The sequence below is a fragment of the Apis florea genome, unplaced genomic scaffold, assembly GCF_048593485.1.
Source record: "Apis florea isolate Af1SG1 unplaced genomic scaffold, ASM4859348v1 contig_3367_pilon, whole genome shotgun sequence".
NCBI lineage: Eukaryota > Metazoa > Arthropoda > Insecta > Hymenoptera > Apidae > Apis > Apis florea.
The window spans coordinates 2,612,706-2,632,472 of NW_028256746.1; the positions used below are offsets into that span (position 1 = coordinate 2,612,706).

A 19,767-nucleotide genomic window follows, 5' to 3' on the forward strand; every position below is an offset into this window, starting at 1 on the left:
TTGGTTTAACCCAACAGAATCGGTAAATACGTTGTGGGGAGTGGGAAATAAACGCGCATGCGTGTTTCACGGATTTTCAGTACCGGCTCAAGAACGTCGTGTTATATGGTATCCTCGTGTGTTTTTCGTGTTTAAAAACGTGATTAAAATTTAGAAGACAAATTACACAAAGAAAAGATCTTTTTCTTTTAAATTTCCTATGGTAAGATATTTCTTTTTATTCTTAATTATCAAATAATAATATTATAATTAAAAAAATTATATATACACACACACACACACATATATATATATATCTATATATACATACAATATAATTATATATACTATATATATATATATATATATATATATACATATTCTATACATGACAAAAAGAATTATTTTTTTTATTATATATATGAGTATAAGTATATTAATATTTCTTTTTATTTTCTTCCAAAAAAAAAGTATATTCGCTGTAATTTTGAATAAGAATAAGAATATAATTTTTCCGTCATATCAGTCATATGATTTATTATTAATGATTCAGCATTTTAATATCTAGCTTTTACTTGTCTCGCAATACTTCTTGATTTACATTTAATTTACATCAGTGATGCAATTTGCAGAAAAATTACAGATTATAAAATGATAAAATACAGTATTGGCAAGTTCCTGAAGAATATGTAACAAAAAAAGGGTCTTGAGAGTTAAAGATGCGCTACTGGCCACATCAGTGCGTACGTGGGCATCCGAAACCTCGACACGCGGTTAGACATGTAAATTTTTTATTCATTTACAACAGACTATTTGCAACACTAATTGCTTTTATATTAACTTATACACTATATTATGAATTACATATGTGTATTGATCGAAATTCGTTATTGGAATTTTCCATTTTTTTGAAGTGAACTATAACTAAACTATATTATAGAAATAAGTAGTATACCTTTTGTGTGTAACAATTGTTGAGCAAATGAATGCAAGTGATTTCGATATTAAATTCCTTTTTTAATTGACAAAAAGCAAGATTGATAGATTCTTTCAAGGCGTTGTTTCGAATAAATGATGTGCCCTTGACCTACCTTAACGTATCTTAGCAACCGCGGGAGGCACGCTTAAACAATCGGTGGCAACTAAGGGCACGTAACCTCACCCACATATATTCTGCTATGACCATGAGAAATCGTATCATCGTTACACTATTTTTTGTCACAAAGAAATAGAAAAATAGAAAACATGGCGTTGTTCTTGGATCATTTCTTGAAATATATTCAGTTTTGTGATTTTTCTCTTTTATAGACGTGACTAAAAGATTTTAAATGTGAAGGTAATCCGATTGAGTAATCATTATAATTAACAATTTATATATATTTTTTTACTATAAAATAAAAAATCTCATTATCCTTGAATAAATATAATTATTTAAATTTTAGATAATTTTATTTATTAATTCAGTTATTTTTTTTTATTTGATCATCGCGTTTTTCTCAAGCAACATTGAAAATTTTCTAAGATTATTTTTACTTCAAAAATTTTTGTAGCTTAAATAGCAGTCATACAGATATTTTCTTTATTTTGCATCAATTTAAAAATTTTTTTTTCGAAATATCATTTTTTTTAAATCAAATTCAATTTGATTTATCGAAAAATTAGATTGAAGTAAAAATTAAAAAGAAATAAATAATAAATTTCATGTTTGTTAATATTAAAAATTTTTTATAATATATATGTAAATATTCAAGATATACAAACTACATAATACTTATGTATTTACGTATATATCAATCGACTAATCCAGATATTAAAACATTTTGATCCTTTCGCTTAGAAGAAATATCATACTGTGTTATAATATCCAGAAAAATATTTATTATAAAATGTATATTTGTATTTATATATTATACACATTTGAAAAGATACCATGTGGATTGTATAGATCACTACTGAAGCAAGAGTAGACCTTCGAATTTCCAAACGAGCTCGGCTTCAGACCGGATATTGGCCAACCTAGTGCTTTTTTTTTAACACACTCGATTCTGCTTATACATATTTATTATATATATATATATATATATATATATATATATATATGTGGGTGCCAATTGCTTGATTTTATATTTCGATGATTCAAGTTGACACAAATGTCGAAAATGGTGGTTCGATACGTTCCGAAAAGGATAGATCTTCATATTTTTAATGAATATGTTAATTATCCGAAAATTTTTTATTAAAGACAATTTAACTGTTGTTAAAATTTTTTTCAATTGTGAGAAGATACTTTTTTTTTAATCAATTGAGAGATTGAAAAATGGAAAAATGATATACATATATTTTTTTCATAGATGAGACAAGTAAAAAAAAGAATACGGCACGGTAATATTTATTTGTTTTACAAATCAACTCTTCACAAAATAAAGATATTTTAAAAAATAACTCTCATGAAGATGAATATTCTACGAATAAGAAAAGAAAAATTAAGCGAATATATTTACACTATAAAATATTATCGTTACATACATTTTCCCTTATCGATGTTTTATATCTTTTCATTTACGTAGGTATCTTTCGATCGAATGCAATTCATTTTGATAAAAACATTGTAAGAGAGTGATAATCATCTTTCGTTCGTCCTTCGTCAGACTTCGCGAATTTTTCCACATGATGATTCAGATTGGACGAGCATTGATCTAATATATTTATATGTTTATGAATCAAAAAGCCATTTTATATTTATATAATTAAACCATATCCTGATTAAAAACTGAATCCTCGATAATTGGAATTTTGCTTGTTAACGAAAGAAAAGAATCGTAGTTGTCGTCACAATTTTTTTAATTTTATCAGGAACATAAAAATTATAATCGTTATAGGTAGATTGTATTGGTATGTATGTAATATAATTCTTGTATTAATAAAATATAATAGTACGATAAGTGATAAACAAATAAAACAAAGTTACAACAAGTGTGTACGTAACTTCCAAGTCACATGGCGTTATAAAGTATTAAGACTTATCGTTAGAAACAGAGAAAGAAATCTGTATTGTTTCGCTGTAACGTGTCTCATACCACGTATACTATTCATATCATATACTGTTTTTGATGTATTGAAATTTTTAAAAAACTTTTATAGAAATTCGCACGTTATGAAATATAAACGTGATAAGAGATAATAATGATATAAAAAATTTAAATCGAAATTTTGAAACAAAATCGACTCTTCGATCTTCCTTTTTTCTCTGTTAAACATTTTGTTTGATCAGTTCATCATCTTCTGTTTAATTTGTTCGACATTCCTTTCGACAGATTAGCATTTCTGTTTTACTCGTTATTTAAACGTATGTCACGCGACACGCGACTCTTAATGTAAATTTGGATTTCATCTTTACCAGTTAAAGTGTTAATCACGGTTAATTCCTTTTTCTGGATTTCAAGCGACGACATCGGTATTTTCTTTTTAATTTCCTCGAATATTGTCATTATAATAAATTCCGTTTACACCTGAAATCTGAAATGTTTTCAAGCCCATATTTATCACCAACGAAATTTTGAATCGAAACATTGTTCCTTTTTCATGCCTATTATTTTCGAGGATCATAACTTTTGATCTTGACACGATTTTGAACTCTTTCACGATCTATTTTTCGCTCGACACGAGATTTCGATCCTTATCGTTCTCTAATGTTATTCTTGATTTCCGGCTATTTATTTCGAACGTACGTAATAAACACATCTTTTCGTTCTCTTATCATTAGTCCCCTTATCTGTTATCTGTTATCGTCACTTTTTCGAAAATATTTCGCGATACATATTGTTTTGTTGGCCAGAGCGCACGATTTCGTTAACGACAGTGAAAGTTAAAAGTCTTATTCCAAGAACAATGAACATTATGCCCAATGATGAATCGCGAACGGAAGTGATGATAAAACGGACATTACGTTTAATTTTTTATCTAGACAGATTTGTAAAATAAAACGGATATTAGTGGAAAACCATTGACCAATCATGATTATGAAAAACGCTATATTTGAATCGAACGTACTATACAACATATAGTATATTTCGCGTCCAACCTTCGTTTCTTCACGATGTATCTTTCCTTTGTTCGTTTTTCTTTTTTTCCACTTTTTTATTCTCGATATAATATATCAACTTTGTTGATAAAAAAAATATTCGATAAATATTTCACAGTTCGTGAGGATTTTATGTTTCTCATTCTCGTATCATTTTTGCAACTGTATTCACTTAGATTTTAACTATTTAGCATTATTGATGAATAGAATGACGAGAATCGAAATAAACGCGCAATAATTGTGTCTTGATCGTTCTCGAAATGAAAATCCATCCTCCATCTTTCTTTCAAAGATTAATAAATCCGGCCGCAAAAATAATATATTCGAGATAGATGCGAGGTCATTTTGAAACTGATAATTGTTGACAGATGGAAAAAAATGTTAGCCGGGAATACGTGACGCGCGTCATGCCGAAACAATTTTGCGTTTTACCTTCGCTCATTATCGTCGTACACGCGTTTTGTCGAAAAATTTTCACTGCGATTCTATTATTGTATTCAGCTTACTCATTGAGAAATATTACTGACTTATTCTCCGGAGACAATAAGGAATGGTGACGTATTTACTTACGTTCGATGATTCAAAAATTAGTCAAATTTGCGCAAGATGAGACTTCCGGTATCGCATAGGATGAATCTTGGATGAACGCGTCTGGACACAATTTGTTGCAGTATCACGATATCTTGGACCTTCTTGCACGATAATTATTGGTAATGACTTGCAAGATTTCAGTAATAATTGCGTAAGAGTGAGATTTGATTAGCATTGGATTTACTATAAGGTGGATAAGGCAAATTGATAATCGAAGATTTTTAGAAGATTTTTGATTGAATTGGAATAGAGTGATAAATATTTATCTGCGTTTGATGTAAAATCGAACTCGCGTTGAATGTTGCTAAAAATATTTTATGAGAAATTGCATTTCGAGAATGATGTCATGTACGGAATGTAATGTTCGTGTATTAATTTAAGAAGTTTAGCGAGAGAGAACTAAACTTTGCTTATTTTTTGTTCTCTTATTTTCAAGATAATATACGAAAATACCTAATATATTGGACATTAGAATATATCTAATGTCAATGTTTAACGAAGAGAATAGCTTCTTCCTTTTGAATCGCTCGTTATAATTTCATAAATCGAGAATTTCCCGTCTTTTCGCATATCCCTTTGCAATGGATCGCATAAACGTTCGTTCGATCTACAGCACAAGCATTCTCATGGTAAACGAGCCGGACGTACGATTATGTTCACGGCCGAAACTATTTTTGCGGATGCCTCACGAGACGGACCGATGCGGAGGAAAAAGTAATGACGTAGGCAATCGTTGTTAAAAATTGTTACTTCCGGCGATTACCGTCTCGTGAGCTTTTGTTGTTCTGAACTTTCATAAATAGTACGTGACTAACGAATATTTTGCATCTGTTTTCGTTAAAGTTGGAAAAAAAAAAAAAAAAAAGAAAGAAAAGAAAATGAAAACTTTTGAGAATTTGAAGTCGAGACATCGAAATTGTCGATTTCTATTTCGAGATTATTGTTATTATTATCATATTTATTAATTTCAAATTACAAAGTATGATTATTTTACATCCGTTTTATTCGATAAATTAAAAAAAAAAGTCATTATCGACTTATAATGGTTTTGAAGGTTGAATTGAGATTCAATGTTTACCAACGAAATGTTTTTAAAGAGAAAAAAGAAAGAATTATCACGATATGCTTAATTAACGAAAAATTTGCCGAAACGTGAAATTTCGATGAAAGAATCTGACGCAAAATAAGAGTGATCTTTCATCGTGTACTTCATCGTGTTCCATAATTAAAATATATATATATAGATGAATTCCATGACAGACGTTTATTTAATTTTATCATCTTTCAATATTGTAACAGATTAAATTACGAAAAAGAAAGTAAAAGAACAAATAAGCGAATAAATAAAACAAGAATAAAGAGAAATTTATTTTATCTATTTTTTTTTTTTGTTAACTTATCAAAGATTGACAAACACAGTTAATAAGTCGAAAATATCCCAAAAAAATATTGATCTTTTATGACCTGTCAATATTTTTATACCTATTATATTATTTACGTTAAAATGTTAATAAAGTAAATACGTAATGTAAAATAATGCCAGGATTTAAAAAGATTACATTTAATTATAGAAATTTAAAAATTTGGAATATGCATATTGTAAACTTTTCATTTTTAAACTAACTCGTATCGTATTTACGGTTACAATGAATTGAAAACAAATCGATCGAGGTATAATAACGTATATACGTTATACATTACACGATCGTGAAATATAATTTAGAAATATTGCTGACCAAATTTTCAGGGTGTTATGTTAAAAACCTCGTCAAACGGACGAAGAATACATACTCGTGACTTTTGTCGTTCACGGGAGCTTATCGTGGCCGCTATAAATCCCGAGAACGGAATTATCGCGAACAAAGGAGCGATTTGCAAGAGGTGCACGAAATTGTGTAACGAGGCGAACAACACGACAAGAAGGTGCGATTTTACGACACAATATCGTAGAACTTGTTGAACTACGCACCTCGAGACGGCTACGTGCGATACAGCATGCGCTCAGTGGCTGTTTAATCTTTCTTATCCTCGTGCGGCCTCTATGTATCCGCACTTTGCGAAAACGAAATTCACTACCAACTTCATAATCAAACTCGCGGAACGAAATTAACAACACGATGAAAATTCACACGACGACGAAATTCATATTAAAATTTACGATCGAGATTCGTAACGATCGTACGATTCGGATCACAACACGATTATCGTTTGTTGTTGATACGCCGTCGAACGAAGGAACACTGATCTATTATGACTGCCCTATTCGGGAAAGCAGTAGATATGGACACCAACACATGTGTATGAAGTTTACAAAGTCATCGAAAAGGTTCTTCGTCATACTGGTGTTTATACGTTGTTCAGGGATACGTTAAATGAGTATATATGAATAAATTGTGAATTTTTGTACAGTATATGATATATAGTTTATACGTACATATTTAATCGTATTTGTATTGTAATTATTAACGAAATTGATATGTAAACAATTTGTCTAAATTTTATTGTCGGAATTTTATTTCGTTGTTTTTTTATTATCGATGATTAATTTCGACTTATGTTATTTGCAATATCGCAATTGCATCACTTTGCATCATAATTATTCTTCTTATTGTACGTTGTCCGATTGTACGTGATATCTTTTTCAACTTTTATCTCAGATTATTCATTTTCATTATTATATTATGTGAATGGTATAAATTTTTATAGGTTTTCTCGAATATCGATTCATTTCAATTGCACAACACCGATCCTTTGTGTATGTATTTCATTATCTCCCACAACAGTTCTTAAATTTGACGAATAAGATCGTTAAATTTTATTTTTACTCCATCTATTTGTTATTTCGTTATATAAGCAGCGAATAAATTTTTCGATTGCGCCACAACGATATATTTGATCGATCTCTCAAATTCGAATTTTTCAAATTTTTATCCTTCTTTCGAGAATATCAATTTACATTTAATTACGTCAGAGAGACGTGTTTCTTTGTGACAAGTTGTAGTAACAGTTCGAAATTTCTATCTTACATAGTTGCTAAATTTCTAAATTCTACAAATAATATATTTCCTAATTTTTTACCTCGAATCTCGCTCTTTTTACGTTTCGACACTTATATATTCTTCCCTTTTTCTTCTCTTTTTTCTTTTTTTTAAATATCGATTCGTGCGAATTGCATCAGAATGACATAGCGCATCGCTCCCACACTATACCCAAGTCACCAAGCCTCGGTTTTCGTAAGAGGGAACAACTATCATGGTGCAACGTCTCGTTTAATCAATTCGGATTGCACTCGATTACAAAAACTGGTTTTTAGATATCCTTTTCCACTGAATCGTATCATTCTACTTTTTCGCAACTTCGAGTGGGCACATTCTTCGTACAAATAGGCATTGCACGAACACGAACAATGATATTTATTTTTCTTTCTCCGATGTTAACACAAAAGTTAACGCAATCGGCGTTACGTTACGAATTATATACGAAAACATGATCGTTGATTCGCAATTACAAATTGTATCGCTCGTAATGATCACTCTCTTATTTTGAAACTCATCTATCTTGCTCCCTAGCTTAACCAGTTTATGCACGTTATCGTTTAAAGCTTGCTCACTCGTTTCATGGAAATTTTTTCTCACGAATCCTTTTTTTTTTTTTTTATCTCGTTTTCTTAGAAAAAGTCGTATTTTAAAAGAATCGAGCGAGCCGTTTAGCTCTTTTGAGCGCGAGCGGAAGTGAGTGGAGCGGAGGAAATCGGTCATAGAAATTCGTTGATTGGAAAATTGCGCGAAGACGACGCGGCTCTAATCGGTGGAAATTTTCTCGAAACGATGCTATTTTCCGCGACAGGACGCGACGTATCCTCCCGCTTCACCCGGTGTGTCGCTGGAAAGTTGCATAAAGTCGTACAACACCGTTTGGAAAAAGCGGAACGACATATTCGATCCAGATTGGCCAATGATTTACCATCGGGAACACGATGATGGCGATCCGATCGCGATCCGATCAAGTTGCACATGCCATATTAAATCTTTCCACTTACGAAAAGTCGCATATCTACGCGCGACTGGTTACGGTAATGTTATTCGTACACTTTCGTCAAACTGGTATCACGGTTCGTGCATGAACACATTTTTCATAACTTGCGCCAATCCGATTGAGTCTAATCGATTTTTAAATCTGATTTTCTCTTTTTTTCTATGAAGAACGCTACTCATATGTATCCTTTATTTATTAGAGAAATGCGTTGTACAACGAACAATATATTTTTTTCGATGATGAGAACGAAACAGATGTTCTAATTAGAAGAAATTGCTTTGTCCCCATTTTGGGGAATCGGAACATTTCCAAAATGGAGAGCGTCACGGCCATCGATCGGAATCACCGAGAGGTCTAACATTACTACAAATTATATCAGCACGAAAAAATCGTTAAAAGATGTACGGTTACGTGTTTGGGAAATGATTTAATCATGAACGATGATGATGTTATTCGGTTCGGTAATCGGGTGATTTTCTTCAAACTGATATCCGATTCGTCAACGCGATCGCAATTTCCCAATCGGCGTTAATAATCAATTTATATTCTGACGTATGACGATCTGATCGTGGAAGCGAAATACTACTAACGCGTGATACAAGATGACGCAATCGCGGATGTCTAGATGGAAGAGGCATATTCAAATCGACACGTGGACACCTTTTCTTCGGGAATAATACGTAGTGTTTCATAAACCGTTGTGTCGTAATATAATCTGATTCGGTATCGTGTAAACCCGTATCACACGAAATACAGATTTACCATTCAAGTGTCACACTTGTCGCGTTACACATTTCTTTCTTTAGTTTTCCACTCGATACGAATTCCTCCTTCGTTTCTTTTCCTATAAATTTCTTTCTTACTTTTTTACTTATTCTTATTACATATATATATATAATGGCCGAAATCATTTGTTTCTCAAATCGTCGTCATCCTAAATTCCATCATATTCATCCTTTATTGATTAACGAGCAAATGAAAGCAGGCAGCAGTCTGGTTAATTGGAAGAAGAGGGGACGATCGATTCGAAGGGCGTTTATCATCGATACTCGAAACGATGAACCGATCGCGATAAAAATATACGACCTCCAGCTCTCGACATCGTTTTACGGCCTCGGGACACGTCTCCACTCGGACTTCGAAATGGTCACGTCCGTTCGATTAAGCCGGCTAAGGATTGGCGGCCGCCGGTCGAGGATACCATCCACTTCCGCTCTCCGTTTACCTTTCCTTCAAAGGGATTACAATAATGATGAGGTGAAGTGGCGCGAGGGCTGGGCCCACTGGTCGACCAACTGTTATCTAAGGCCCCGATGGAGTCGTGCCTCCGTTTCCGGTATGATACTACTACTCTCCTTATCGCTCGTGCGTTCCGGAAACGCACTCTTCCCGATTAAAACCTCGACAATGTTTATTTTTCGCCTTCGGGATTCGTTCCTCGTGGCTGCGACCACTGTGTTTTGTCTTCTACGGCGAAAATAGATAGATAAAGAGTGGTCGAGGCTATTTCAACGTTTCCAAGATTGGAAATATTCGATTTCGAGATGTGGGCTTTGTTTTTTTTCTATGGGGATCGCGTTCCCTTTCCGTTCGAAATTGGCTAAAATATTATGTGTATTATTTCGATTTCGAATAAAAAAAAATCGTGTAATCAATATTTGTCGGACGAATCGATACAAGGAAGGAACAGAGGGCGAGGATATGTTGAACAAAATCTTGAACGATTTTCGAAATAACGATAAATCTCGGTTTTAATCTCGGTTTTCCCTGTAGAATATTCTTGTTCGCGCAATTGTAGAACGAGAGAGAGAGAGAGAGATTAACGATTTTTTCTCAAAACAAACTTCACTCGATGAAACATCGCTCGTGACCTCGTCAACGATACATAAGTTGCAAAACCGGCAAGTATCGCGATTCCTTATCGGTTAACAGTAAGAGAGATAGTTACACGATTCCTTCTAAAAATGCGATCGTTTAATCTCTCGTGGATGTTGCCTCACGGTGATACGTAGTAGACGTATTAAAAAGAAAAAGAAAAAAGAAAAAAAAAATGGTCGATAAGCCGATAAGTTTATGTTCTCTCAAACGTGAACGCTTTGAAATAAACGAAAAAGTGAACGAATATTACTTATCGTCGCTTTCGAAAAACTCGTCGAAATCGAAGACAGAGGTGTCGTAAGTTTGATTCGATCAAATTTTCGATTAACATATTAACATATATATATATATATATATATATATATATATATATATATATATATTTGAATAACATCGATGAATTTTAAACGACGTTTTTTTATCCGACTCGTTTTTTATTTATTCCAACGTTTAAAGGAGAGGTCAATGAATCTTCTCTCTACAATCTGAAATAAAAATTATTTCAGGAACGTAATCAAGCGGCTTCTAATTGCTCAATCGTTGATCAAGTTTATCATCAATATTTTTATGAACTTTATTCTTTAAACCGTTGCATTCCTAAACGTTCTTCTTTAAACATCATCTCATTTCCAAAGAAAGAAACGATCTCTCGTCGAATAAAATGCAACAGATTGATACTTCACGCGCGATTTCACCACCATGTTAATAATCCCGTTTTCTCGCCTGTTGTTCGCCCGCACAATTTGACCCATCGAAACGAGAGGGAGGTCTAAATTCGAGGCGATGGAGTCGGAACCTCCACGTCCCACCTTAAGTGTATCCCCCCGCACTTTTAAAAAATGCACGGATGTTACGTCGTGAATGGACGTCGAATGTCGCAATGTCCACGACCGAGGTCGTCCACGAGATTTCCAAGCCCGCCCCCTTCCTTTGATTCCCTCCACAAAAGCGTGCAGCTGCGGCTCGTAAATGCCCTCCCTGCCATAATCGTATCTCCACTTTTCCTCTTCCTCCCTTTCATCTTCGCGCCGAAACATCCCAAATCTCTTTCGGGACGTCTCGGCCTCGCTGTGTGTGCCCTCGAATTTTCACGAAAGTACGACGAGGAAAAACGCTTCGTCTGTTCTCTTCTTTTTAACGTTCGACGCATTTGGATCGATTTAGTTGGGGGAACGAAGATTACGCGAGTCGCGTGCATCTTCGCGTCCATCCTTTAACGTGATTAAGAATCGGTTGATCGATAAATAGCGATGACCAGGTTTATTGTTTCCAGTGAAATTAGTGAAATTTAAGCGTTCTGATAAGTTCAGCGATAGTTATTTTTCGTTTATTTTATCATTATCGAGATCATTTCCTTTCCGCGAAGGAAAATATTTCTTAATACCTTGTTCTTGTTATCCCTTTCTTCTATTTGAAGAAATATCGCGATGCAAAATTATTTTTCTTCTTTCACTCGTGATGTAATTCCGTCCTATCTTGTTAAGGGAATTAAGAAACGATTAGTTGCCTAATACACACATATTGCACATATTGCATAAGATAAGTATTTCCTTTCGTGTTGACGATAATGTCAAATCTGTCTTACTTCCCCCGCTTTTATCGATCCTATCATCGATAATAAACAAGAATAGAAGAAAAAATCGCTGCGGAAAAGAATTACGAACGATGTGGTAAGCAACGAAATTCGAAAAAATACGAATAATACAATAATCGTTGGTGTTCGATGAAAGGAAAAGCAAATACATAGAACTGGTTAAATTTCGAAAATTTAAATACGCGCGAGAATATCGCATAAGTTTCATCAACCCGTTCTCGTACAAGCTATTATTGACTCGAATCTGAAAAGCATGCCGGACATTTACACGCGCGCGCATACCGAGATACGCGCATAACGAGCATCTGTGTGCTCCATTCGGGATCGATCAAAAAGTGTCGTTGTAGAGTCTGCATTGCGCAAAATGTACCTGTGCCTCGTGCCTTCCATATTGTTTCAATTTCTTCTTGAAATCAGGATAGAGAGAAAAGAAAAAATGGATACGAAAAGAAGAAGGAATTTTTATCTTCCCGCGCTCTCCATTTTCTTTTATTTCGAAATTCCGTCTCTCTTTCGAGTCTAAAAATAATCAATTTGCATCCGGGTATATGCATGCGTTATACAGGATATCCAAGGTAACCGAATGTTAATTTCATATTCTCGACAGAGAGATGTACTCCTTTCTCGTGCAGCTGATTACGAGTATGCGAAATACACATCGATTGCGATGCAGTCTCTTCTCTTCTCGAGATACAAAACTACATACGAATAGATATTAATTTCAATCTTCGAAGGAACGAAGGTTTCTTCCTCTCTCTCTCTCTCTCTCCCAAGGGTAATAACGTGTAAATAAGATTTGTTCCTCGACTTTGCTCCACTCTTAACGCGCGATGTATCGTCGAATTAAAAATCGAATTAAAATTAAAAAGTAATACACGTTAAACGTTTCAACGTGAAAAACTATGAGGTCGCTGAAGAGATGAATAAAAAATCGACGAATAAGCTCTTCGGTTTCGTGATTAACGTCAGAAGACACGCGAAGAGAGAGAGAGAGAGAGAGAAAGAGAGGATGGACGTGACCAATAACGAACGAACAATCGTCTCATTGATTCTTCATGCGACATCGAGTGTTATAATTATTTGCAAGTGAGATCATCCGCCATTGCTCGGAAAAGGTTGATGAGAATGCAAGCGCACAGCCTTCAAGTACGCAACCGATAAGGGCCTTTCGGTTCCAAGAACGATTTCTTCTTCCAAATGCTTCTTATTTCATCGGCTTAGATAAGAATTGCGACGTATATTTCGTCTTACGAAAGATTTCGATCGGGAGGACTTTCGTTACGAAACGAAACGTCCAATTATTAACGAGAAATTTTGGAAGTTTAACAATCGATCGATTTATAAAAGCAATTAAAAAAAAAAGAAAGAATTTAAAAGTTTTTTCAAAAACGCTTAAAATCGAAAAAATATAGAAACCTTTAGATTACTGTAACGTAATAGTTGTACTAATAAATAAACAACTTGTATATTTTTTCGTTCTTCCATTTATACACGTATCGCTATATTTCTATACATCTATATCATTCCTCCGTTCTTTTTTCATTTCCACCAATTATTATTAATCCCATTTTTATTTTCATTATTCCTCGAACTTGTTGAATCGTAATTAATTTCAAAAATGGAAAAAACGTTAATAACAATTTAACGAGTGAGTAGGATTATATAAGATAGAATCGCTCGATCGCGTTTCACCTTTTTCCTGAAATGTGCCCATTCGAATCATCTATTCGCGGGGCGTAGACAACGGCAGACAAGCGGATACGAGCGTCTTGCATTCGTGACGCGAATAAGTGGTACGAATTCGTGTATATCCGGAATGGTGATCCGCGAAATGCACCGCGAAATGCACGGCCTACGCATCCTGCAACGTGGAGGAATACCGGTCTAAAGTCCGGGACGAGGAGTCGACGAAAAATCGTGGAACCGGTTCGCCGGCATTTTCGCTCGTGCCTAGGGCACATTCGAGAAAGGATAAATAGTCGAAGGGAGAAGCGAGCAGGAGAGAAAGAAGAAGAAAAAAGAAAGAAACAGCGTAGAAACAGCGCTCCTTCCTTTTTCTCGGTTGAACGAGAGACGCTTCGATTTTTTTTTTTTTTTTCCTCTTCCCCTCCCAATAAAACGTAAGAATTCTTTTCAAGATAATTTTTCGAAATTCTTGTTTGAAAGGTTATACGATTTTAGAAAGATTAAGTATAATTATGTAGGAATTTCTTTCGCATTTTTGTCTTTTTCTTGATTTTTTTTCTTTTTTAGGAATTTTTTGGAATTTCATCGATTCAAAATCAAGAGATTAAAAAAAAGAAAGAAAAAGAATAAACGAGTAAAGTTCGCACGATTTTGTAGAAAATTTTTAAAATTGGGCATTGGCGGAGAGCAACCTTCGATCGGTGAAGAAAGATAACCTCGAGGCAGAGGCCTCGAGACGGAGGGTCGAAGGAACTTTGGCAAGGATACACGGATCCTCCCACGCGTAAGTGGCGTTCACGAACGACGGAAAGGCGGTACCGAGATAGAAGTACGAGATATCCTCCCGCAATGGATATTCTCCGGCTTTCATTTATCGATCCCGGAACTGCTCGCTGTTTCTACGAACTTTTGCACGCTCTTTCTGCTTTCTCCCGTGCGCTTTTTTTCGGGGAAAGTCGCCATTTTACAATCGCGATACAAAGAAATAATCACGGATACATATTATTATTCCTCTCGATAAATGCGATGTTGGTAAACGATTAATAACGAATATTTACCGTGTAAAAATCAATTTGACCAAAGTGTTTATAAATGGAAGAATCTACTTTTATACAAAGACTTTACCAGTACAAATAAAAAGCGTAAAAATATCAGCGTACCAAGGATTTCTCGGAACGAGAATGACGATACAAACAGAGTTTCTTCGGATATTTTACATACTTCCCAACAGATGGGTTGTTCAAATTTGTGAGCGAGACTGAAAATAATGTGCCACGTGCGCCAGCCTATATACTATACGCGCTATATCTCTCCCCTGTGTGCGTATGTGTTGGCACACGTTTCCATGGGGTTGCGGTTAAATCGAAGCGAAACAAGTCGGATCCCCCGCCGTCCTCCTCCTTTCCTTCCATCCTTCGTTCGTTCGTTCGTTCGTCAGCATCCTCTTCCTCGTCCGGTTTCCTCCGCACAGCTGCCCGCCTGGTTCAACGGAAAATAGAGGCCATAATCCCGGCCAGGATATGCTCGTATCCTTTCGAAAATTCGTTTTACGAGAGAAACGTTCCTGTTGCGATGCGTGTTTTTGTTATTCGTCGCGGGTGATGCGAGATGAGATTTGTCGAAGAAGGATGTACAACAGAGGGTGACTATATATTTCACTTCGAGTAAAATTCCTAAGTTGTTTGTTTCGTATATGAAAAAAAGGAAAATAAATGCCTCGCACGAAAATCGTGGAAGATTATTTTTTTTTTTTTTTTTTTTATATGTTATAAAATATCGTATTTCCATTGGAACGATACTTCGATTCGTCATCTAAGGCGAAAAGTTGATAAAAAAATTCGGACTCGTTGCGAGGAAAAGATATCGAGATATTTTTTTTTTTTTTTTTTCCGTTGCTTTTAATTGCTCGCTCTAATCATAAATGAATTAGACACGTATTAAGAGGAATGTCGTAGCCACTTTGCTCGTCGTAATGTACATACTCGTCGAAGATAAGCTAAATAAGATCATGGCCGGTTGTTCGTACACGACGTGAACGTATCGAACACGTGCGATTAGCACGACGAAGGTGAAACCTGATATTAATTTCGTATCAGCGTACGTACTTACGAAGTTCGAGAAGTTTGTTACGAACATTGATTACGACTTATTTCTAATCGATTTTTTTTCTCCATTGTATATATATATATATATCTATATACGTCATAATAATAATCTTTTTCCTTAAAGAAAAAAAGATGAGGGATTAATAACTACGAAGGAAGAAAATCCTCTTTTTCCGATTGTTCTCGGAAGGAAAAAAATCGGATTCCCGGATCTGTTGACAAAACGTTGATCATTCCATCATTCGGAATAACGGAACCGGATTTCACGTTGGAACGTTTCTTACGTAAATTCCAATTGTTTCGGTGACACTGTAACGATCGGTATGCACACGTCTCGTGACGTATACGCTCGATCGAACGTCGACCATTGCACTCGAGACAAGCGTTAAACTATTGGAACGGTATGCGTTTCACTGATTCATAGACAATAAACATTTTATCGCGGCCACGCTTGATATGGTTTTATCGGTAATGGGTATCGGTTGTTGCATCATTTCGACGTTTCGAGAAAGAAAGAAAGAAAAAAAAGAAACGTCGTTCGTATTCGAGGAAAATGTGGAAATTCCTTTTCGAGAAGGAAAAGGAACGAGGGAGAAAGATCGATCATTTGCGATCACGTGCTTGGCTGAGAAGGAATGACTCTTTGATTGATCGATCGATCTCTAATCATCGGTGAGGTTATATCTATTACGTATCCGGATACACGTGGTGAATAGTCAACTCTCAGTCAGAGTCCTTGGTCATCGTTTATTCCTCGATTTCAGTTTTTATTCGAGGCAATGGATGAATTGTCGTTGACTCAGGGAAAATTTTCGTTATTCGATGGGTACGTGGACTTTGATTTACGTTTAAGCTCGATTAAAATAAAGGACAAAAAAATAGGAAAACATATATGTTTTTCCAATGGTAATCTTAAGTTTAACTTCATTCGCAAAAATCTCAGATTGTGACCTTGCTTTGTGAGATAAAGAAAATTTATTGATAATAATTAATTGTTGTTAATAAGAACTGAACATACGAAAATTAATCACATCGCAGTATCTAATAATAATGATAAAAAAAAAATACTTTATTTTAGGATCATAGGTAACCAATTAAAAAATTCGTATTTTCAGAAAATAAAAATTATACATTCGGTGATAATTCCAAGATGGCGAGTGGCACCGTTGTCAACAAGCATAACCATCCCAATGGCACGTTTCAAAGTCAGCAGGCCGATATTGCCGGTAGTCTGGCTCGCCAGTACTGACAATGAATGTTCGATTCGTTGGTTTTCGAGGACACTTCTCTCTCTCTCTTTCTCAAGAGCGAAACGACAGTAGTCATGAGAGAATGCCGACCTCGGATCGAGGTTCGCATTGCCGTGTGTTTCGCAGCACAATACCCCCACCAAAGCGATCCGTGTCTGTTCTCGGTTCAGGAACACCAGTCGATGCAACGTTTAAATATATAATCACACACGCGAAATAAGCAACACTTTTCACACCTACGTGCGTACACGACAAATGATGTAACGGAGGGGCAAAATCTGATCACCTACGTGCTTTCCTTTGCGCAATTGTTGGGCAACGTTACGATATCGGCTAGGGGAAATAAGAGCCATCTGGATTTTATCCGGTAAGGAGTTAAGTTGTTGATTCGATTAAGTGAGTATTACCTCGTTACGTTCGATTCGCAAATGCGAATCCTTATTCACGGAATAGACTGTCAGCCCATTTCCTTTCATCGTTGCTAGTTTTATTTTTATCCATATCGAGTACACGTAAATATAAATAGGATCTATGTATAGGAATCTATATTCGAAGGATGGTATATTTATTATCGGTACACTGAACTCGAACAAGAATTCGATATTATAAATTTTCAATGAGATACAAAATTGGATGATGGCTAAAATGGGACACGCGGAGCAAATAAACTCCCTTAATTAAATTGTACAGGCGACTGATTTTCAACGATACTATAATTATCAATTATTAATTCATTAACGCTACAATTAACGCTGGAATATGTATACATGTTTCTTTAGCTTAACAATTAGCAACTATTAATGCTGGAAAAACGTTGTGTTTACGACGCAAATGAAAAATAATATTTACTTATTCGTTTCACAGAAAACCATATGGAATCTCGAGGAATGCGTCATTATAAACACGATCGATTATTAACAAATAATAACGAGTCAATATAATTTTCATCTATTTTATCGTAATTTGTTAAATTGTAATTATAATTATTGGTAACATCGATGAGCATTAACGTTGCGTTAAAGCTAATAACACCAACACCTACTGTGACTCTAGCATCGCGTGATCAGAAAATTCCTGACCAACCGGTAACCCGATCGTCGCGAAGCTTGAAGGTCAGCCACGATCGCGTTCAACGATTAACACACGAGAAATTTCACGAGTGTGGAAAGAATCGCGACTTCGACTCGACCGAAAATACACCGGGCCAAAAATCCTATAAAATGTTGTCGAGCCACTGAAATGTCTATTATAGTATCACGTGGTCCCTATTTCTCTGCTATGTCGTTGTTTTGGTCCACATTCGATTTTGCGTCACCTTCCTGTGTGTGACTGTAACGTTACCCGAATATACAGGGTGATCACGAAACGATAGAGATAATTTTAACAGTCAAAATTAAAGTGATAATTGTTATTATTTCGATTTCTATCAAAGAAATTTCTATAGAGTCAATTTAAAAAATAATTAAATAGAATATTTTATTGTTTCTCAGATAAAAATCAACGCATAATGTGACTATTTCAACAAATCGCATAGTATATCCGATACTTCACGTACGATCTTTTAAACCATATCGTTATCGAACTAGTTAAATAATGATTAATTTTTAAGAAATTTTTCAAAATCTAAAATTTTTCCACGAAAATTTATTTTTAACAGTACCCTATATATATATATATACATCTAACGCACGCGCAACCAAGCGAGATAACTCGTACGTAATTGCCCCGAGTGTATTGGCTTCGTAACATCTTTTAACGAGCGCGCACGTGTGCGAAAAAGCGTCAACGGTCAACCAATTACGATTCAAAAGGAAAAAAAAAAGTTCGCTAAATTGTTCACCAATAATTATTATTACGTCGAATCATTTCTCGAAATTGTACAAAAATGTAATGAATCATAGATTAACTGGCATTCGTTTGGAACAAACTATGAATCATCCACTGTGGATCAACTTCTCGCTTTCTGTACATTTCCTAATTTTGGTAACGGAGCAAACAACTAGCGCTCAACGTTCGAGCAAACAAACGATTAACCAACGAAGAAGTTAGATCAGCCTGGTGACTTGAAACGATGGCAATGCCAAAACGATACTATTCCAATGACTTTCTAACTTATATTTTCTTACTATTTCTTCGCTTCGACTCGCCCATTCTCCAATTACGGATAACCGATCGCAATTTTCTGAAAACGTGACCGTAAAGCGGATCCGAGCAAAGGAGTTCGCCACGTATGCGTTTCTTCGGCAATGTTCGCGCACGTACCGGAAGCGGCCTGCTGCAAACGGGTAGTATCGTATCGTACACTCATTCATTCCCGCCGGTGAACTCGGCCGGTCTGGCAGGTTTTACCTGGCAGAAGCGAAGGCCAGAAAGAGAGAGGCCTGCGTCGAAGAGAAAGAGAATCGGAGGATTGGTAAATCGTGCGTCATTGAAGATGCCGCTCGATATCCTCCGATTGTCCTCGAATATAAGCTGCTTCAACCCGCGTAAATTCTATTTAGGGATCGAGTCTTGAGAAATGTTAAAATTGGTGCACGCGTGTAAATTTTTTTTTTTCTTTCTTTCTTT

General features: G+C 35.2%; 1 protein-coding gene across 3 annotated transcripts in view; it reads left to right on the top strand.

The window, feature by feature from the left end:
• Window positions 1-69: 69 nt before the first annotated feature.
• The window catches only part of LOC100869956 (putative RNA methyltransferase CG11342), a 33,648-nt gene continuing 13,950 nt past the window's right edge, over window positions 70-19,767 (top strand). The window contains exon 1 of one of the 3 annotated variants that reach the window (XM_031917765.2): window positions 70-202. The gene's annotated coding sequence lies outside the window, so the exon portion shown is untranslated. Of the gene's footprint in view, window positions 203-664; window positions 753-17,321; window positions 17,567-19,767 lie in introns of those variants that run through there. The other 2 variants (XM_086911947.1, XM_086911946.1) reach the window with 2 other exon arrangements.